Source organism: Anser cygnoides, unplaced genomic scaffold (genome assembly GCF_040182565.1).
Source record: "Anser cygnoides isolate HZ-2024a breed goose unplaced genomic scaffold, Taihu_goose_T2T_genome scaffold_42_1, whole genome shotgun sequence".
Lineage (NCBI taxonomy): Eukaryota > Metazoa > Chordata > Aves > Anseriformes > Anatidae > Anser > Anser cygnoides.
In genome coordinates, this window is record NW_027103066.1 from 940,507 (window position 1) to 964,053 (window position 23,547).

The 23,547-nt window shown below is 40.8% G+C and overlaps 1 pseudogene; it reads left to right on the plus strand.

The window, feature by feature from the left end:
* Window positions 1-23,547, plus strand: part of LOC136789181 (ubiquitin carboxyl-terminal hydrolase 42-like) — a 53,150-nt pseudogene that overhangs the window by 19,411 nt on the left and 10,192 nt on the right.

A 23,547-nucleotide genomic window follows, 5' to 3' on the forward strand; every position in this document is an offset into this window, starting at 1 on the left:
AACCTTTAAACCTGAAGCTTCGTTAAAGAATAAAGCAGCACCCAAGCCAGGAAATAGAAGTTAATCGTCACTTTACCCTGAAACGCACGTAACGCCAGTGAGCTATTCTGTGCTGGCAGGATTGCTGCCGGGATGGCCGACGAGGCGGTGGGCACAGGGGGCCACAGGTCCTGCTCCCCGGGGCCACAGGTCCTGTCACAGGGGGCTGCCGGGGGTCTCCCGGCGCCGGGAACAGCGGCAACAGCGGGGACAGAGGGGACAGCAGCGACAGCAGCCGCCACCTCAGCCGAGGCCGTCTCCACAACTGCCACGACGGCCTCGGAACGCCGCCCAACTCGGAGCTCCAGCGTGACGCCTTTTTAACCTGGCCGCGGTGCTCACGGCTACAAGCAGAGCGTTTCCTCCGGCGTGTCTTTACTGTCGGTGCCGGATCGGCCCTCACCCCGAGCTCTCCCTGCTGGGAGGGCTTTGCGGTTGGGGTTTCCCTCCCGCCGCCGCCGCGGGCAGGCCCCGCGCGCAAGGTGTCCGCGCTGGGGAGCAGCACGTCGCCCGCGGCGAGAGCCCGAGGGCGCGACACGAAAAAGCCCCGACGTGCGGACGAGGCGGCGGGGAGACGGCTCTGAGGGAGCCGCCGCTTCGCCCCGCCGTCCTCCTCCCCTCCCGGGCCGCCCCGCCGAGCCCCGTGCGCCTCAGGTGCTGCCCTGAGAGGGCGCTCGGGCACTGGGACAGCTGCCCAGGGCAGTGGTCATGGCACCGAGCCTGACGGGGGTCAAGAAGTGTTTGAACGATGCTCTCAGACGTAGGGTCTGCTTTTGGGGTGGTCCTGTGTGGAGCCAGGAGTTGGACTCGGGGATTATTGTGAGTCCTTTCCACCTTGGGATGTTCTCTGATTCTAGGTCAGCAATCCATTATCTGATGAGAGGTGTGGAGTCATTCAAAGGGAAGAGAGAACAAAACACTTCTAGTTTTCAGAAGCGGGTATTTGGTAACCAAAACGATGAATCCTTTTCTTCTAGAGCAAGTAGCAGCAGGGATCCGCTTTACAATATGCTGGCAACAAGGAAACGAAGAATTGCAAACAAGACATAGGACTTGATCAGCAGCTTGTATACATTCATCGACTTATAAATGAGCACACAGCTGAGCGATAATGCAAAAATTGGACAAACTAAGTGAAGACGTTAACTGTAAATTTTATAGTTTGAAGTAAGCTTCAAATCCCAGAGGATGACTTTGTTGGAACTTTATTCAGCTGAAAACGTGGAAGCCTTGTTTCTGCTTGTGTTAGTTACAGCTCCAGTTTACTTTGGTTGGGAGGGAAGGCATTCCAGACTAATGTGCTGTACCTGTTCCTTCAGCTCATTGTCCATAAACGGAGGAGCAAATGAAATTATTTGAATCTCCATTAAATGCAGCACTACAAAGTGGAGTAGAGGGCGATCTAGCACTTGATTTTTCTGTAAGCAGAAAACCCAACAGAATCTCAACAACAGTTTTCAAATCTTGTCCTGCAGTAAATGACCAGCTGAGTGAAGCTTGCATTTAGAGTATGTGCTCCTACGTTAGATGGAAATAGCTTTTCCTCTTCAGAAGTGCAACTGAGTGGTGGACTGGCAGCTACGTAGGGAACTAGTTGTGCCAAAGGGTTTGTGTTGAATGCACAGAAAAATATGCAGGTCCCAACAGGAAAGGATTGTCTGTAGGCATCACACTGAGTACAGATGTTGTCCGCGGGTTCGTGCCCAGTGCACCGCGCCAATAAGCACCCCGAGTCGGAATGCACACGAAGGTCTTTTAATTACATAATTAATTACAGAACTCTGCAGAGTCAGGTACTTGGCTATCTTTCGCAAAGCAAGCACACCTCTGACTCGAATCACCGTCATTCATACACAGGAAACTTGTGAAAACTGTCTCTTTGGCTCCTTTTGACTGGTTATTACAGCTCACCTAACTTATCTCTACTGAGCTTGCGCATTACAGAGGAACACCGGGGGGGAGGGGGTACAGGAGGAGGGGGACACACACCGAATCCCACATTAGCATAGATTAGCATTTTGACAGGTGTGATTTCTAATGTGTTAATGACCCTTAATGAGCAAAAGGTTACTATAGGTCAGTCTGGAGCTGGTTTTCTCCTTCTTGTTTTTTCCCTTTTATCCCTTCTCTTCCTTGCTTCTGCTAGCTCAAGGCTACCTGTCTCTCTCCTTCCTTATTTTCTCAGCTAAAAGACTACACAAGCTACAGGCCTCCCCATTTTCTTCAAGGTTTCCTTGTTTTTCTCCCAGCTTTGGGACTACACGGGTGTGCTTTGATATTTGCCAGTATAGCTAAAACTCATGCCAGTCTGCTCACGCACAATAAGCAGTAAGATTTAAGGACTGGTTTCATCTGCTTTTTACATAGTAACATCCTTCTTATGTTTTAGATATGCTGTAGTTAAAGCTTAAAGTAGTTCCAGTAGTTAAGTTACAGGAGTAAGGTTACTCCTTGTGGAGTAATTGCCTTAAGTGACTAGGCATTATAAGCACACCTCCATCCCAAAAGCTACCCGCCTCCAAGGTGCAACCACCCCTCACTGAGCACATCCTCTGAATTTCTCGGAGCCTGTACCTTTAAACGCAAGCGAGATAATTTCTACCAATCACAACCAAGATATGCATGACTGGAGTCACTCAAGCTCCACCTAAAAGATAGAAAATAATGTAAATTGGCTTAAGAGAAAGGGAATGTCGGGGAAGATACTGTCACGAAGGATACCTTCTGACATCAGTCGACAGGCTGAGCCTCTCACCCCCCCACCCCCCCCATGGCCCATTGGGATGCTGTGAGGTAAGATCTGAACGCTTGGTTATACCAGGCGTCTCCACGGAAACTTAGAAATCTCTGGTGTCTTTATGCTTTTTAACGTCTTAATACCTAGGCTTTGTACCTGTGCATTTCATGCATGCTAGCTTGCTTTTGCAGACAGTGAATTTATCACTGGCAATCCAAAGGACCTGTGTATCTGTTGCCGTAATAAACTGCACTTAACTGCATTGTTCCTGGCCGTGATAGTTCTCCTTGAACGCGACTAGAGCGAGGGCGTGCTGCGTTGTTGGTGAATCCGTGGCCGTGATAGTTCAGTACCCTGAAGCCGACCGGACCCGTAACGGTCAATCAGCTACACCCCTTAATGCGACACTACTAAAGGAAGAAGATGACAGGGCTTGCACGCGTTGCATTAGGCTTTGCATGTGAAAACACCCCCAAATAATTTCACATGCATTTAACGTTTTTAAAGGGAAAAAAACAGGAAGGTGTAGTCTTTCTGTAAGCTACAGCCCTAGATAGTTAAGGCATCAGCATTCATTCCTTTGCTTGACAACAAACTATGACCATACAGAAGAGTTAAATATTTTCATTGCATTCTTAAAGGCGATTTTTCAGACTTGTGCTTCAGTTGTTGGAGTTGAAGAAATCAGTAGACGCCCTTACTTTTACATTAAGACCAAAATCTTTATCTAAGATTGTGTTATCTAACACAACTAAACTCCCACCCCCACATGTTTTTTTGGAACTTCTGAAAGATCTTTCTGCAGTCCCACTCTGATGGTCTTTCAGTAACATACAAACTGCCGTGGCAGATTCTGTTACAGTGCTTTTCTATTGACAGCGTGCATAACACTCAAGGTAAAGCCCCTCATTTTGCAGTGGGGACATAAAGTGTTTCTTTGGACGCTGCTGCTTCTGTTAGTACTCATTTTTTCACAAACTTGTTGAACCTGAGCTGTGCCTCCTGCGCCAACGAATGCTTTCATGACACAGTATTTTGTCAAAGCAGTTTTGCTTCTTGGAGCTACAGAAGCAGCTCTGGCTACATGATAGGGAACTGTGCTGCATTGGCAAAAAGAGACTTACTTACGGACTTAACAACACTTGCTAACTTGATCTATTTCAAATCTCATTTTAACTTTAAAGAACAATCAGTTTTGCGGTTCCTGTCTTACTAAGTTGCCTTGTTTTGCATGGAAGGTCAGCCTGTGAAAGTTTTGCTTTATTGCATGCTTCAAAAAAAGGCTGAGAGGAAGAGACTGGAGGAACCTTTTCTATTCTACAGACTTTCCCCCACGAATGTGGAATTGCAGGCTACTTGGATGAATGTTCGAATGTGAGTAAGGGAGCAAGCCTCAGCCAAAGGAGGTAGAATCCTTGCTTAAGAGGAAGTATCAGTGTGGGGACATCTTTGCTTAATGGGAGCCATTTAAACTCTTCATAGAAACTCAGTAAGCTCTACATCTTATGTTTGGAAAGCAGTATGGTTACGCAGCTGCTAACCTAATGACTTGAGTCTTCTGCTCTGCAACTTCACGTTTTGTTTTCAAGCAGTGCATACATCAGTTTAGGCTTTGGACAAGGAGATTTGTAATGCAAATAGTGATAAACCAGAATCAGTGCTACTGACGAGCGTAATGGTTAAATGCAGCAAATCAAGTATTCCTGGAGAACTGTGAGATTACAAAACCAATAAGCCATGAAGCACTTTTTTTTTTTTTAATCAATTCTTATATGCTGAAATAACACCTTCAAGAAAATCTGTTTATCTAGCCAGGCGACGGTGTCTACCGGTAAGCACAAAGGAAATGCCTTGAGAGTTCGTTTGCTGTATTTGAAGTTCTTATACCCTGCAGAAATAATTATTTAGAGTAACATGTAACTGAGGAGATTGTAGCAGGAAGTATATTATTTCTAGCATTAAATTGCTGCCCCGTTGCCAGTGCAATCTAGGAGAGAACTGTATATAACAGTTAAACTCCCCTGGACTGACTTAAATTTTAAAATATTCTGACAAAGTAAGCTCTAAATCACTTAACATTTTGAACAGTTTTAAACGGGTACAAAACTGAAGCTTTATAAACCAAGCAGCATTTATAATGCTTCATAGATAAAAACAATGCCTATTTTTTAAGATTTGTTACATATCTATGTAGATATGCTTGCTGGAAAAGCCAGGTCTGTTGTAGACCAAATGCTGCAGATTAAGACTTGTGGCTTACCAGTTTCATTTCTGTATTTTCTTGGAAAATGTTTCGAGTTAGAGTTTAAATATAAAATGTAAATACTGTACAGATATATATTGAAATAAGTATTCCTCGGTGCACACAGGTGATTTGCATGACAAATACTCTGTATCGATCATTGTTACAAATGTAATGTTCTGTGTAAATCCACTGCGTGTTAATCTTTTCATTTATCATCAAGAGCTGTTACTTAAGCCTGGACATTCTCAAAAATTAAGTGTGAAACTATATACCATTGTGTAGCTCCTCCTTTATCAGGAGTACATGCAAGATAATTGCTCCTTTTTTTTTTCTTTCTAGAGGATGATTCAATTTTATAGCATGGATTATAACTGCTCTTGCAAGTGACCTTCTTTTAAGCACAACAGTTTAAATGATCAGGTTACAGAGAAAACCCTTTCACTGCAAAATAGATTCAATAAAGGCTTGTGGCTTACCAGTTTCATTTCAAAACCCAAGTTGTTGGGTTTGATGGAAAAATGGTTGGTTTGGATGGTAAAAAGGTCGTCGGTTTTGATGGTAGGTTTAGTCTGAGTATTGAAGGCTTCCATCAGTAAGCTCTGCATCTGAAAGACAAAGGGAAGAAATGTCATTTCCTGTTGTGATACTCAACATGGAGCTGTCTGGCTCAGTGGTTTTCTTTCTAAAGAGAGAAGTCACAACCCTGCACCCGGCTTGATCTGCTCTCTGACTACAGGGCTGGACTGACTGGAGAAGGCAGCTTCCAAAGCCCTCCCATTCAACTGACTGCATTTCAGTTCTATGATAAAATTGGTCAACTGTACAGAATATTAGGACAAAGCTACCTGCTTTTTTAGTGATCTTGTGGTCAAGCTGACCAAATCCTAGCCACAGAACAGAAGCGTTCAGAAACTGGCTAGAGAGAGCACTTAGGAATGCAGGAATTTAACTGCTTTAACGCTGCTCTTTCTCTCACGTATCTGGAACGTGAAGATCCAAGAAGAAAAGCAAGAAGATGAAGTCCTTTGTTTCCTATGCCATAATGACATTTTCAACACTGAACAGGATTGTCACCGACTGTTAACTGGTTGTTAAGTTGCAGCTAGGTATAAAATGTAGAAAATGTTTAAAAATAAAACTTGCCTTTGGATAGTGAACTGTGTTCTTCGGGGATTACTTCAGTTATCTGTAAGAGGAAAATAGATGATTGGGGGGGTTGTTTGTTTTTAAGAACGGGTGCAGTCTTGCCTGTAATTTAGCTGGTATTTTTCAAAGTGACCTCTTAGAAACTTTACAGCTCTGTTGAATCAACATGTCTCTAACCCTACAATTAAATAATGCTAAAAGATGCAGCAATTTATCTTACTGCAAGTGCTTATTAAAATATCTGAGTAACTGCGACCGTGGCTTCATCACAGATATATATATATATATTTAATACTACACACTTCTGCTCAGAAAGAAAATCACGGAAAATGTAAAATTTCATTTGAGATGTTGGATTTGTTGCAGTGTGAGATCTTCTTCATCACATGATTCTATTCGTAATTAAACCATATTATCTACTGAGAGACCAAGATTATGACAAGAACAGCACAGAGTTCAGCATGAAGCCAATCAGGAGCTCAAGCTTGTATTTATTTTTTTTTGTAAGGAGATGTACCAAGCTGGCTTTTTTATTGTTTCATCAGCACATTTCTAAGCCTGTATGAGCAGGGGAAAAAAAAAAAAAAACAACAAGTAGAACAATAGCAGGGCTCCTCAGTTTACAGCATGAGGTCGCTTTTTCCAGGTGAAAAGCGGAGCCATAAGTGGCAGTACACTAAAGCCCTGGCACGTTGAGATGCGAGAGGAGAGATGTTTGGCCCTCCTTTTCACTCCTGGGAACCACATACCTCAAAACCCACAGACTATGGGATATATCTCAGAGAAATCTTGGGAAAGGAGAGCATGAAGAGCATGTTTGTAAATTTATTTCTCCCTGGGCTTCTTCTGCTTCTCCAAGAAATACTTGTTTGAATATAACTTTGGCAGCAGTACTTATGCTGTTTTGCACCTACCACATTTAAAACTCCTACAAAAAACTGAAAAGTTAGACTGAAAAGCATCTCTTTCCGTTCTACTTTGTAAAGCTGCATGTTTTCCTCATGCAAAACGACAGGGGAATGGAAGCTAGAAAAGGAAATGCTGAATGTACAACAAAACAAAACAAACCTTAGCCCTCCAGGACAAAAGCCGATAACTGATACTAAGTGCTTTCTAACATGCTGATTAGGTTTCAAGATGATACCGCTTTAAATAAGCATAATTGTGTGTCCATAGGCAGAAGCTGAATAACGACAGGATGAATTTCTATACTTAATTTTTTGTTACTGTCTTACTGTAGCACACAGGGACATGTTACGTTTAGGGAAACCACTAACCTAATGGAGGGTTTAAACCATAAGCTAGTTTGTTATACCAAAATGACTGAGAGAACAAAGCATAAAGTGTTTTCAGATTTCTAGTACACCTTGATGGTGTGCAGATGTGATTCAAACTACGTGGTCCAAAGCTAGTGTTCTGACACAATTCAGCAATTTCTTTCCTGTCTTCACTGATCAACCTAATGATCCCCAGTCACGATCCCCAGCCAGATTATGCTATCTAAATAACTTAGAAACTATGAAAAAAAAAAAAACACATGAGAAGCACCCAGAAAAGAATTAGGAAAAAAATGCTGATTATGCTGGAATCCCTGCTTACTTGGATTCCTTCTCTCCCTGTTTTGGATTGTAGCTAGTTCCTCTAGGTGCTCCCGCAGAATAGTATTTTTACTATACCTATATATACTTTATATATTTACTATACCTATATATACCTAATGCCTTTCTTAGAAACAAACAAACAAAATCTCTTTTTAAATACAACTTTCTTGCAGTTGTTAATGATGGAATTGCTCCGCCACAAAGGATTCTTTTTCCACCTGAGAAGATACGTATGGATTGGCAAGAAACACAAAGTGTTGGAGTTGGCCTGTACAATCTTGGCAACACACGTTTTCTTAATGCTACTCTACAGTGTTTGACCTACAAAAAAAAAATCCAGCTTTTTTTTTACTTTTTGTTTTTTTTTTTTTTTGTCTTTTTCTTTTCTTCCCTGTTATTATAGGTTTAAGAATATAGAGGAATGCGCTGATGGAAGCCATGTAAAGAGTCTCCAAATTTGCATTGGGTTTAAGCTGAAAGAATTTTATGTCTGCACAAATTATGATACTGTCATACTTCTTTGTTGTTCTACCTCAATATACATCTAATTGTTAGACTGCTGGATTTGTTCCCAGTATTGATGACAAAGCACACTATAGATGCTGTCTGCGTTACTGGAAAATGATTTGTTTCAAAGTAAAATGACGTCCAGGTGAGGTAAACGCTGAGCATGCTCTTCCTGCCTCCTTCTTCACAGTGCTCATAGTAGATCGCTTAAGTATGTATTAGTCAGATTCTCTTATAAACTCCTAGTGCATCTCTGGAATTTTGAATTTACAGTGACTTTACGCTCTTCTCTCTCGCTCCTCTAGGCGGTTTCATCTGTTACCAGAGCTCTAGAACTATTTGTGAAACCTGAAGAGCTGGATGGAGAGAATTGCTACAAATGTAGCGAGTAAGATTATTACTAATTATGTCTTAATACTAGATATTAGTTTTATGTATTGCATGACTTAGAGCATAAGTTATCTTTTAACTTCATTTAGAAATAAGGAGACGCAGCTTTGTTGTTGTTGTTGTTGTTGTTGTTGTTGCTTCATTTTGTAGTAGTGGTGAGCTGAAGCAAGGAGCTATGGAGAATGATTTGGAGTGGAAGGCAGCAGCAGGTTCCTGTGAGTTGAGAATGTGAGCTGGCTCTGTGGTAATTAATGTTAGCAGCCTGTGCTGGCTCACTAAGCAGCGTCTTGCACAGCTCTTGAACTGTGTCCTTACGTGGAGCTGTCTCCTTACGTGGAGACTATTTACAGGGGTTCCACAGAAGGACAAAGTCCAATCCACTTTCTAACCACCACCAAGCTCTTATATTTTAACACTGTATGTGGTTTGGTTTTTTAAGTTAAACAAGTTTAATTTAGAAAGTTATACATGTACTTAAACATCATGAATTATATTTACAAAGCATCCTACCTTTATATCCAAAGTGATATCAAGAAATGCCTCATACGTATCCGAAACTGCTTTGCAATTCAAGCACTTCACTGGAAGCAAAATATAAATGCTTAACAATACGTGGAGGAGACTAACTGTCCAAATTCAAGTTGTTGATAGATACTACTTTAGACAAGCTGCAGACTGCTTTACTACCGACAAAAGACACAGATCAGTTCTAAGGACAGGAATATTTTTAAAAGTACCTCTTGATCTTAGAAATCCTCCAAATATTTGATGAATGATGGTGGTAGCTTGAGAAGATCTGTCCAATCTGGAAATAAATTATAATCAGACCTCAGAAGATTTAAGGCACACGGTTAACTCTTCAAAGAGTTTTATGAAAACCAAGGATGACGTAGACTTTCAGTTTTGATAGTAAATAAAGGACTACAAGGTGCTAGAGAACGTATAAAAGTGAATTTGTTTATGCTGACTTGGTGCTTCCATTCAAGCACGCTTCCTGCATAGCATCGACAGTATAGCGCAAGAACTTGTGTGCGTCTCCTTGACTGCCAAAACGGAAATGTTGTCCTATTCCTAAATAAGAAGATGATAGTATTTACCTCATTTAAAAATGAAATAATTCTCGTATTTCTAAAATCTCTCTTCTTTATAGTGTTAAAACCATTTATACACATCAAATAATTATTTGAAGATTACAAGATACTGAAAAAGAAACACATCTGAAGCCACTTACGACTGAGGTTATTGATAACACGCGTAGGCTCGATGGCATCAACAGTGCAACGCAGGGCCTGGTTAATGGGAGTCTCCATCGTGCACATCATGCAAAAATCTTGTTCACGACCTGAAGAGTGAAAGAAGAAAGCATCCCAGTCTAGCGAAACAGACATAACAACAAACAAACATATAAGTAACATTTAAACTATAGATACAGTATCCACTCTCCTTGTCCCAACAGTCTCGTAACATTTCATTTCACACAACTTTATAGAATAAAAATATCCATTAAGCCTGTGTTCAAGTGCATTTTGTGATGAGAAATCTAAAAGACTACTGCAAAGTCACGTTTGTGAAGGCTGACAGGAATGTGAACTCCACAGGCTGCAAAATATATGAGGAAAGAATATTTGACATTGATGATACAGCATTAAGAGAATGTGGGTTATTTTCAGCACAGTGCTGTCAGGTGAGCTTCATGATACAGAGCTACGAGTCCTTTGGGAGAAAGGAAAAACTAAAGTAATGTATGTAATAGTACTTCTGCCCTCCTTTTTTCAACAGGACTCTTAACTGAAACAATTTCTATATACAGGAAGAAAACAGTTAAATTTCTAGGTATCGATACAAAGATACCAGCCTAAAAAGCATACACGTTTAGTACAACATTTAGTTTATAGTACAACATTTTATTTAGAACAAAATCAGTCTAGATTTTAATACAGTCCCACAAAAAAATCTAGTCATGTTCATAACAGCTCATATTGCTTTCTAGGTTTTTTTTTTTTGTTTGTTTGTTTTTTTAATTGGTTCAACAACGAACAGACCATTTATTGTAGTGCATTATGGAACCTAGGCTGTGAAGACTAAAGACCTATGATGCCAACATCCTAAATTTTATCGCCTTTCGAGCAGCAGGAAGCCCAAATAGCCCAAATGCCAAATGTTCATTAAATGCATTACTGTCCAATGCACTTCATTATTCCCATGAATCAAGAAAAGATCCTTTTAAAAAAACAAACAAAAAACACACATGGTGCATTAAACGCACTCCATATGCTATTCTGAGCCCACTGCTAATACAATGCTCAAAGCCAGCTTCTACAGGTAAAATCAGGCAAGTAACTTTGTCCCACAGAATCACTGCTGTTCTTTCACCTTCAGAGCTATCCAACAGATTTAAAATACTGTTAGAAAGTACTCACATGACTGGCTGTGCTCAAGAGAAAGCATGTAATTGGCAAGTGGGGGGGGGGGTGTAGGTCAAACACTGTAGAGTAGCATTAAGAAAACATGTGTTGCCAAGAGTGTACAGGCCAACTCCAACACTTTGTGTTTCTTGCCAATCCATACGTATCTTCTCAGGTGGAAAAAGAATCCTTTGTGGCGGAGCAATTCCATCATTAACAACTGCAAGAAAGTTGTATTTAAAAAGAGATTTTTTTTGTTTGTTTCTAAGAAAGGCATTAGGTATATATAGGTAAATATATAAAGTATATATAGGTATAGTAAAAATACTATTCTGCGGGAGCACCTAGAGGAACTAGCTACAATCCAAAACAGAAAAACTTATTGCAGACAGCTTTAATACCGCCAAATTCAAATTGGCTGGTCAACACAACGTTTTGGGAAAAAAAAGTTTAGTCAACCATTTTAATTTTTCTAAGGCAAGGCTAACTGCCATCCTGTTTTTAGTATCTAACGCCAAGTTCCTCTCCATCTATAATCTTTAACCTGATTACCTCAACTACTGCTTTTTTCCTTATTATAACTTAAACCACAAACTTAGACTTGAAATTATATGGTAATAAATGCAAGGACAATGTAAAAACAAATAACTAGGAATGACGGTACCCCTACAAATATCAGATCTTTTCCTGAGCAATGTTAGCATTCAAAAACCTGTGAATAATGGAAGCTGTGAATAGCAACAATCAAACACTTTTCTTTGCAAAACAGAAAAGACACGGATGAATCTGTGCATTACAAAATGCTCCCCATATTTCTCTGTCGACTGTAAATGTATCAAAATTAATTTCTGTAACGTCAGTCACTTCAGTTGCCTTAGGGGAATCGCTTTGGAAGTCTTTATTCACAGTAGTCCCGTTCTCTATCAGTGCAACAAGTAAGAACTGCATTTTCTACTTTTGTTTTGAAGAAAACGGAGGCAGGATAAAGCGCACGCTTACTTGCGTAGTACTTGAGTAGTAGAAGTCCTGTCACTTAATCTCAAAGAAACAGCCTTTAAGAACTAAATTGCTGGTATGAATGATTTAAAAGGAATCCCCAAACTAAACACACAAAGTAAAAATTTCCATCCAAACTCTATCAGTATTACTTTTAGCTTCTGCAGAACTAGTGGCTGATGCCATTTCTTTCACTTTCGTAGGATTTTAATCCATTACAACTCTGGAGTCTTTTTAATATAAAAATGTAAATGACATTCTCTGAGGGGAATCAGTTATTTATTGCATTTTTGGAGCTTTGCAATTATCTATTAATTATTACCTATTATCTAATAGATAATGGTTGTGATTTATATATAATTGTTGCTCGCGTTAGTAATGGAACACTATTACTTTACTGCCTGCGCTTTTCTGTTTCGTGTGCACAAAGGTACCTGCATTTCGCTGCTACTTTACTTCTGTCTTTCCAGGGCTCGCCCTCTACCGCACTGTCTACTGCACCAGTCATGATGGGTTTGTTGTGATTCTATAATGAGCCTAGCTTTTGAATACACTTTTTCTGGGCGTCACTTTGTGATAGCAAGTTAATTTGTGAGGGCTTATCACTTATGACCTGCTGCTCAGTAGGTACACGCTTGGCCTCTGTTAAGCAGAGAGTCAATCACAGCTTAAGATTTTGTCCAAGATGCCATTCACGAAACTGAGTTTAACCTTGACATAACTGAGTTTAACCTTTAAACCTGAAGCTTCGTTAAAGAATAAAGCAGCACCCAAGCCAGGAAATAGAAGTTAATCGTCACTTTACCCTGAAACGCACGTAACGCCAGTGAGCTATTCTGTGCTGGCAGGATTGCTGCCGGGATGGCCGACGAGGCGGTGGGCACGGGGGGCCACAGGTCCTGCTCCCCGGGGCCAAAGGTCACAGGGGGCTGCCGGGGGTCTCCAGGCGCCGGGAACAGCGGCAACAGCGGGGACAGAGGGGACAGCAGCGACAGCAGCCGCCACCTCAGCCGAGGCCGTCTCCACAACTGCCACGACGGCCTCGGAACGCCGCCCAACTCGGAGCTCCAGCGTGACGCCTTTTTAACCTGGCCGCGGTGCTCACGGCTACAAGCAGAGCGTTTCTTCCGGCGTGTCTTTACTGTCGGTGCCGGATCGGCCCTCACCCCGAGATCTCCCTGCCGGGAGGGCTTTGCGGTTGGGGTTTCCCTCCCGCCGCCGCCGCGGGCAGGCCCCGCGCGCAAGGCGTCCGCGCTGGGGAGCAGCACGTCGCCCGCGGCGAGAGCCCGAGGGCGCGACACGAAAAAGCCCCGAAACGAAAAAGCCCCGACGTGCGGGCGAGGCGGCGGGGAGACGGCTCTGAGGGAGCCGCCGCTTCGCCCCGCCGTCCTCCTCCCCTCCCGGGCCGCCCCGCCGAGCCCCGTGCGCCTCAGGTGCTGCCCTGAGAGGGCGCTCGGGCACTGGGACAGCTGCCCAGGGCAGTGGTCATGGCACCGAGCCTGACGGGGGTCAAGAAGTGTTTGAACGATGCTCTCAGACGTAGGGTCTGCTTTTGGGGTGGTCCTGTGTGGAGCCAGGAGTTGGACTCGGGGATTATTGTGAGTCCTTTCCACCTTGGGATGTTCTCTGATTCTAGGTCAGCAATCCATTATCTGATGAGAGGTGTGGAGTCATTGAAAGGGAAGAGAGAACAAAACACTTCTAGTTTTCAGAAGCGGGTATTTGGTAACCAAAACGATGATTCCTTTTCTTCTAGAGCAAGTAGCAGCAGGGATCCGCTTTACAATATGCTGGCAACAAGGAAACGAAGAATTGCAAACAAGACATAGGACTTGATCAGCAGCTTGTATACATGCATCGACTTATAAATGAGCACACAGCTGAGCGATAATGCAAAAATTGGACAAACTAAGTGAAGACGTTAACTGTAAATTTTATAGGTATACACTTTACTATGACGTAAGAACTTGGCAAGACCTTTCAGACTTAGACTTGAAAGAGAAAGGAGAAAAGACCTTGGTCTTTGTATCGACCAACGAGATAAGCCTTACACATTTTTAAGTTTATTTTTGACGATTGATTGATGCATTATCAGATATTAGGTACTATACAAGAGCAAATATTAACACTAGTAAGAATAAATCCGATCCACCACCTCTTATTCAAAATACATCAATTTCTAATTTGGAGATAACGTCTCTCTGACAAGGAAGTAGAAAAGCTGTAAATACCGATATAGTTTCCTCTCCCGATGTTCCATATACATACCGATGCTGTTCCTACACCTACACTCTGAGCATAAATTTATGTTGACATGAGTATCGGGTGTTATTTCTCTCTCTGTTTGCCTTGAGAGACTCTCCTCCTGTCCACTGAAAAGTAAACTCAAGATTCCAGATCAGTTAAGATAGTTGCTATCCCCCCATTCAGAGTTCTGCAGCAGCACTGTTCAGATTTTCCAGCAGTCTCTTTACAAAATGACCACTTATAAGTGTACAAAAAACACTTATCACCTAGCTTGTCAGTAGGTACACGTGTGGCCTCTCTTAAGCAGAATCAATCACAGCTTAAGATTTTATACAAGATCCCATTTTCAAGTTTGGGATTATTTCAGAAAGTCTTTTTTCCTAGAAACAGTACTACTAGTAACACTTTAACTGGTTTGCCAGCACAACCTTTACCCTGTTAGAAATGGTGTTGACTTCTACCTTCATGTAGCATACATAGTGTCCTGAGCGACAGTTGATACCATGATGCACCAGCACCGCTTATAAGGTGTAGAGGAGTGGTTCACCACTTGATTGAGACATGTAGTCTCGGAGGTCCAAATACTCAGGATATTTTACCTCCTAAAGAGAGACCAAGAAGACAGAAAAATTATATCAGAGTACTTCGTGGACTAGGCAGAGAAAAACACTTTCAAAAAACAGAGACTGGAATTATATGAATATATCTCTTGATTCACTAAAAATAAGTCTTCCCATAAGCAACGTTTAATACTAGAAGTTGCAGAGAACTGTTTTCTGACGAATTAGCCTTCTCAGAGGAAAGTATATGCTTCTTGTCAAGCAGGAACTTTACTGATATTAAGAGAAAGAATAAGCCACAGTCGTTAGTCTACAATTATTGTCTGAAAATATTAACAACTTTCAGCATTGGGGGATGTCCCATTGCATGATGACAAAGTTGCGTTACAGCGGTAAATATACCTTGTTGATCTTTCCACCTGTGAAATCTGCAAATCTTTTCAGTGATATTGTGAGAACGTTGGAAGAACGGTGTATGGTAAATCTCTTGGATGCAGGAACCATCTTTTTACACCTTAAAAACAAGCAGAGACAAGTGTTTGAAAGCATCTTTTTCACCCCCAAAACAAACTCGTTTCAATGTCTCACGCATGCTTATGCTATTTGAATAATATTTACTTGCATAATATGTTTGTTTTTTTCTTTTCATAAACCCATGCACTGCATGTCACGTTTGTTAATACAGAGAAGAAGGGAAGTTTTCCCAACAACTCAGAGCACAGCGGGAACAGGAATCTCTCACGAAAGCCTATTACCAGGGAGTTATAAAATATAAAAAAATATATTAAAAATGAGTTTTATATAAGACTAATAACAGTTATCAGCAATGGAAAAAGTACTGTACATGTGCAAGGCCTTTCCTTTTAAACTCACAAAAAGGCGGAAAATTCTGGCTTTATGTGTGACTGAACCGATCACACCTCAAAGAGCACATTAAGGAAGGACCATGCAATTCAGATGTGAGGTGCTATTACAGTTCTTTCTCTTCCTCAGACATCAGTTATGAGAATCCTGAATACACTGCATGTTGCTTTCTAGGATCCGCAGGCTAAGACGAACCTGGGATTAAATTGCTTTAATAACCTATTGGACGCTCTTGATTCAACACACTAATTTCCTTAGTTTCCAACAACAAGAAGTGGATACTGCATTTTTCATTTAGAGGGGTCAGGCATGAATCCTACAGAACTGAGCCGGGCACTCTGTGCTTTTCTGAGGGGATGTTTGACTAACAACTTGTTTTGCCAAACCATCTTAGACAAAAGTTCAATTGTTTCTCACATACGTAGAAACATCTTACATATTGATCAGCATAGAGAGCGCCTGAACTCAACAGGCTTTCCCTGTGCACGGGTTAGGCTTAAGGGAGCTCATTTCAGACATTAGTCCACATTGACAGGTTTCACAGTTCAAGAGCTGTGCAAGACGCTGCTTAGTGAGCCAGCACAGGCTGCTAACATTAATTACCACAGAGCCAGCTCACATTCTCAACTCACAGGAACCTGCTGCTGCCTTCCACTCCAAATCATTCTCCATAGCTCCTTGCTTCAGCTCACCACTACTACAAAATGAAGCAACAACAACAACAACAACAAAGCTGCGTCTCCTTATTTCTAAATGAAGTTAAAAGATAACTTATGCTCTAAGTCACGCAATACATAAAACTAATATCTAGTATTAAGACATAATTAGTAATAATCTTACTCGCTACATTTGTAGCAATTCTCTCCATCCGGCTCTTCAGGTTTCACAAATAGTTCTAGAGCTCTGGTAACAGATGAAACCGCCTAGAGGAGCGAGAGAGAAGAGCGTAAAGTCACTGTAAATTCAAAATTCCAGAGACGCACTAGGAGTTTATAAGAGAATCTGACTAATACATACGTAAGCGATCTACTATGAGCACTGTGAAGAAGGAGGCAGGAAGAGCATGCTCAGCGTTTACCTCACCTGGAAGTCATTTTACTTTGAAACAAATCATTTTCCAGTAACGCAGACAGCATCTATAGTGTGCTTTGTCATCAATACTGGGAACAAATCCAGCAGTCTAACAATTAGATGTATATTGAGGTTATAAATATAAATGCTTAACAATACGTGGAGGAGACTAACTGTCCAAATTCAAGTTGTCGAGTTGTCAAGTCAGCATAAACAAATTCACTTTTATACGTTCTCTAGCACCTTGTAGTCCTTTATTTACTATCAAAACTGAAAGTCTACGTCATCCTTGGTTTTCATAAAACTCTTTGAAGAGTTTACTGTGTGCCTTAAATCTTCTGAGGTCTGATTATAATTTATTTCCAGATTGGACAGATCTTCTCAAGCTACCACCATCATTCATCAAATATTTGGAGGATTTCTAAGATCAAGAGGTACTTTAAAAAATATTCCTGTCCTTAGAACTGATCTGTGTCTTTTGTCAGTATTAAAGCAGTCTGCAGCTTGTCTAAAGTAGTATCTATCGACAACTTGAATTTGGACAGTTAGTCTCCTCCACGTATTGTTAAGCATTTATATTTTGCTTCCAGTGAAGTGCTTGAATTGCAAAGCAGTTTCGGATACGTATGAGGCATTACTTGATATCACTTTGGATATAAAGGTAGGATGTTTTGTAAATATAATTCATGATGTTTAAGTACATGTATAACTTTCTAAATTAAACTTGTTTAACTTAAAAAACCAAACCACATACAATGTTAAAATATAAGAGCTTGGTGGTGGTTAGAAAGTGGATTGGACTTTGTCCTTCTGTGGAACCCCTGTAAATAGTCTCCACGTTTGCATTGGGTTTAAGGGGAAAGAATTTTATTTCTGCACAAATTATGATACTGTCATACTTTTTTGTTGTTCTACCTCAATATACATCTAATTGTTAGACTCCTGGACTTGTTCCCAGTATTGATGACAAAGCACACTATAGATGCTGTCTGCATTACTGGAAAATGATTTGTTTCAAAGAAAAATGACTTCCAGGTGAGGTAAACGCTGAGCATGCTATTCAAATAGCATAAGCATGCGTGAGACATTAAAACGAGTTTGTTTTGGGGGCAAAAAAGAAGATGCTTTCAAACACTTGTCTCTGCTTGTTTTTAAGGTGTAAAAAGATGGTTCCTGCATCCAAGAGATTTACCATACACCGTTCTTCCAACGTTCTCACAATATCACTGAAAAGAATTTGCAGATTTCACAGGTGGAAAGATCAACAAGGTATATTTACCGCTGTAACGCAACTTTGTCATCATGTAATGGGACATCCCCCAATGCTGAAAGTTGTTAATATTTTCAGACAATAATTGTAGACCAACGACTGTGGCTTATTCTTTCTCTTAATATCAGTAAAGTTCCTGCTTGACAAGAAGCATATACTTTCCTCTGAGAAGGCTAATTCGTCAGAAAACAGTTCTCTGCAACTTCTAGTATTAAACGTTGCTTATGGGAAGACTTATTTTTAGTGAATCAAGAGATATATTCATATAATTCCAGTCTCTGTTTTTTGGAAGTGTTTTTCTCTGCCTAGTCCACGAAGTACTCTGATATAATTTTTCTGTCTTCTTGGTCTCTCTTTAGGAGGTAAAATATCCTGAGTATTTGGACCTCCGAGCCTACATGTCTCAATCAAGTGGAGAACCACTCCTCTACACCTTATAAGCGGTGCTGGTGCATCATGGTATCAACTGTCGCTCAGGACACTATGTATGATACATGAAGGTAGAAGTCAACATCATTTCTAACAGGGTAAAGGTTGTGCTGGCAAACCAGTTAAAGTGTTACTAGTAGTACTGTTTCTAGGGAAAAAGATTTCATTATATATTTATTTGACACGTGTGTATTTTATTCCTATCTGTGATTTCATTTGGAAAACATGCAATTCATCTAAAGATATCGTTGTCTTTATTTGCAGGCTGGTAATGGACTTTGGTATCAGATGAATGATGCAAAAGTAGTCCGTACTGACATTAAAAGAGTTCTTGGTCAGCAAGCTTACTTACTTTTTTATATCAGGTAAATATGAAATAAATATTAAAATGTGTTCAGAAGAGATTTACTCTCCTGTTATTGATACTTTTCTTTTTGCAAGTGTTTTTCTTTCTCTCCCAGGAAAAGATTATTGTTTATCTAATTCAGTTCTGTCTAACCTGAAATTCTCTGTCATTTATTATCTTTTGTTGCTTGGCCTTAAACTGCAGCACTTGTGTAAATTGCTGTATATGTGTTATCTGTAGCTGGCTAATTTAGAGAAGGAGAGAAATGAAGGTCATCTGTGGTGTAAGAATGAATTATCGCTCTGAAAGTGATAGTCATAGTAGGAAGACTGTTACCTACTTTTCAGTTTGTAGTCTTGGCTAAGTCTTCTGTAGAGAAGGCTTCCATATCGTATGAACTGCTCCTATAAAATTATAGGATGGGATTTAATCCAAGAGTAGGCTGAAAGAAAAACAAAACTGAGATCACTGCTCTTTTCTGAAGGCGCTATGATTTGACGCTCGGAGAACGTGCTTTTCACTTAGCAGCACCATCTTATCCCTGTTCCTTCCCCCCTGGTCAGCGGGGGGCTAACAGTAAGCAGGCTGGATTTCTGGGACCACGACTTCCTCCTCATATGATTAAGGTAATTTAGGGAAGCGGGAGGGCAGATAATGGCACCAAACAGATAGTGGGTTTGGGGTTTGGTGTGGGGTTTTTTGTTTGGTTTTTGGCATCTTCGTTTTGTTTTCCTTCCCACGCTGCAGCTTCCTTCACAGCCCTCATGCTACAGCCAGAGTCATTCAAACAGTGGTTACTGCTAAATTGCGCAGCCATGCGACTCCATTATTTATACCTCCTAGACAGCTTTGTAAAGCACAGAGAGCTACACTCTTTGACAATTTAAGTAGAGTGTAGTAATCCTCGAATCATTTAAAAGAGGACTTGTTTTTCCTATCGACGTCACTTTAGCTAAGACAGGGAAACCAAATTGTCTTATTCCTGAGCACCAGAACAATTATTCCAGGCTTTTTGGGGTATGTTTAAAGGGGAAAAGCAATATATTTGGGAATAGCTTTAGGTAATGTTAAGTTGTTTGGATGGTTTTCAAAAATGATGTTAATTTGATATCAATATGCAGTAAACCAAAAGCAGGAATTAAATACACTTATGGGACTTGCATTTATCTTTAAAGGGCAGTGTTTTTTGCTTTTTAGGTGTTAAGACCATTTGTAGAAATACTTAGTAGGAGAATGACATGTTTAAAAATGTTAAATGCAGTGTTTGCATTAATCCATCTTGCAATTTCTTCTTTTTAAATACAGAATTCAAGTCGTTTAAATGGAAATGGATCCATAAAAGAGGATGCAAATACCACTGGTGTCACCCTAAAAAGGCCATCTTCAGCACCACCAATGGCCTGTGTTCAAAAACAGGCGATTACCAGGCCTTCAATTACTGATACGTCAAAAAACCAGAAGATCACCATCAGTATTCACAATGAATTGCCTGCTCGTCAGACTGTGTCACAGCCTGACTGTCTTAGCAGTGCTGTGGAGGATGAAGATCTCTACAAGGCTGTTCCTTCATCCACAATCACAAAGTCGGTAAAGCAAATGGAGCAAATACAAAAAAAAAAAAAAAAAAAAAAAAGAGTTTCTGCTGAAATTTTTGTGGAGCCAACAGTGAATGGAAATCCTAAACTCAGCTCTGATAACACAGTCCCTTACGGTGCAGAATCTTCAGGAAAATCTGAGGAGGAGTCAAAGGGCTTATTTAAAAGGAATTGCAATGCAATGTGGAATTTTGGTTGGAAAGGTAGTCCGTACATTGCAGAATTCCCATTCTTCCTGTCAGAATGCTGATGAAGGAAGATCCCAGCATGAGCTGCCAAAAACTGTTCCACTGAACGGTGCTATTAGTTTAGTTAATGAATCTGAAGAAAACGGACTGAAACTTGATGATTCCACTTGCCAAGTTGAACCTGTTAAACCTTCTGAGATGTTCTTTTCTAAAACAAATGGATTGCTTGAAACATAGTAGTTTGCTCCATCGAGAATTTCTCACCTATGATGTATTCGGGAGTGTTTATCATGTTCCTAATTCAGGTGAAATGCTGAGAAAACACAGCACAAATTTGATCGTAACACTTTGTGATATTATCCCATTAGAATTTGCAGAGCTGAGCTGACATTAGAACTTGTCAGCTTAAGCTGAGCTGAGATCAAAATTCTTAAGTTTCATAAAGTAGATTTTGGGAGGTGAGTTGGGGTTATCTTTGAAGTGTAGATAATGCATACAACCCAAAGCGGTCTTGCTTAGCATTTAATGTAGAAATTCTGACAAGACTAGTCCTCAGTATAAACAGAATTTTTTCTGTCTGCTGACTTGTGCGTTTTAATTGCAGATGCCTGGAGCTGTGCCTCCAGTCCCTCGAGAAGTCATCATGGAATCCCTCACAGCCAGCCAGTTAAACAGCTTGTCAGAGGAAATAAGGTAAAATGAGCACAGTCTGATTAAGACAAGATTTTATGGAAGTTCATTGTGGTTTTATCTGTCTACTAATACTATTTAATGGAAGGATTTAAATCAGTAGAATTCCGTACTGTATGGCCAGTGTTACGAACAGAACTAATGATCAGCACTGTGCATATCACTCTGATGCAGGTTGGTGCCTCACGGAGAACTTGTGTTTCTTCATAGAATGTTTTTCCATTTTTCTCCATTATCTGGAGAAACATTGGCTGTTCCCCCATCGCCCCCACCCCTTTTTTCTCAGAGCAGCAGATGGAGGGAGACGGAAACGTGTTTTTATTTTGTGCAGTGTCCCGGGACCTCCGAAATCTACTGAGAATGATGAATACCTTGAACAGTACCAATGTGATGACCGTGGAGACAAGGAGAAACCAAGAAGATCAGAAGAACATGAACTGATTTCAAAAGAAAACGTTTTCTACATCAAAGAGTCTTCTGAGACTGGTGAGAAATTGCGGCAAACTTCCTCTCTAAAGTCTGACACTGAATGTAGTTCTAAAAACCTTTCCTCCTTAGCTATTACAGGTAGATGCCAAGATACAAAGGACGAGACTAAAAAAACTGACAAAGAGCATTACCAGAGAAAGAGGGAACATTCTCCTACTGAAGAGAAGGAGAGTCAAAAAGATGGTCATTCCAGCAAGAGAAGGTGCTCTCGGAGTGCGGAAGTTGTTAAGCAAAAGCGTCACAAGCAGGAGTATTGGGAGGGAAGCAGGTACAGATCTTTCCATAGTGAAAGGAACAGCCCTGATAATGGCAGAAGACCAGTAAAATATTCAAAGTACAGATCTCGAAGCAGAGGAAGATCAGAACAAGATAGCACTAGATATTACCATTCCAAAGGGGAAAGAAGTTGGAGCAGAGAAAGATACTATCAAGATGAACCACGGAAATGGGAAAAATGTAGATATTACAAGGATTGCTATTCACCTCATGCAGCAGGAGACAGTAGAGAGAGAAAGTTCTCTCACGGTGATAAAGACTTTGACAAATTGACTCAGACTTACTCCAGCAGGTCACATAAGCATTATCATTACAAAAGCAGATGGCCTCACGGTTCCCTCTTGAGAGAGGAAGATGTACATCACTTTAGCACACCCAGAGCAGACTCACATCGTTGCTCAGTAGCTCAGCAACATTCTGGAAAACATTCGCGTGAGAGACATGCACTTCCACCTGTGTCAGCTCATTTGGAGAACTGTCGCCAGAAAAAGGCAAAAGAAGGAAACAGAAAAAGACAATATGCTCATGCAGAAGGTAGTGAAAGTGAAATAGAAAGGAAACGCAGAAAGGTAGAAAAGGAGCTTTTAGGTGGTGAAAACATGAAAAAATATAAGAAGTTCTAGAAGAAAAAGAAGTCTGAAGATAAACAGGGAGAGAAGGAATCCAAGTAAGCAGGGATTCCAGCATACGCAGCAGTTTTTTTCCTAATTCTTTTCTGGGTGCTTCTCATGTTTTGTTTTGGGTTTTTTTCATAGTTTCTAAGTTATTTAGATAGCATAATCTGGCTGGGGATCATGACTGGGGATCATTAGGTTGATCAGTGAAGACAGGAAAGATATTGCTGAATTGTGTCAGAGCACTAGCTTTGGACCACGTAGTTCGAATCACATCTGCACACCATTCTGGATTAGGTTAAAACATTTTTTTTTTTTACTTGCACATATTCCAGAGCTAACCATTGTTAATGATCTGTGTACCAACCAGGACCTATGGTCCTTCAATCTGAGGGCTTAAGTTTGCTGCATCTAAAGGAAGTTACATGTGCACAAAGTACCACAAAATAGCTGACATGCGGCAAATCATCCCCTGTGGTAAAATAAATAAAGTTTCCTATATGCAACAAGTGCCACATCTTTTTTTCTCTTTTTAACTTGCATGTTTCTTTCAGACTTGATGATTTGTATTTCTCTGCGCTCCACTTTGACAATGCCAGTCGCAAGCGTAACAAAAAGAGGAAAAAGGAGAAACATCAGGAAAGTGAAAGGCTTCTTGGAATACTTAGATCCTCGTTTCCAGAAGAAAACCCGGGAGAAGAAGGAAGAATCCCATCCTCCAGATGGCTCTTTATGAGAGCAATGCAGAAGTGAGGGCAGTAAACAACCTCACAAGGAAGGGAAGCCTTCCAGTGCAGGTGAAAGCAAGAAATACAGCTCCATCGCATCCAGCGAGTATATTA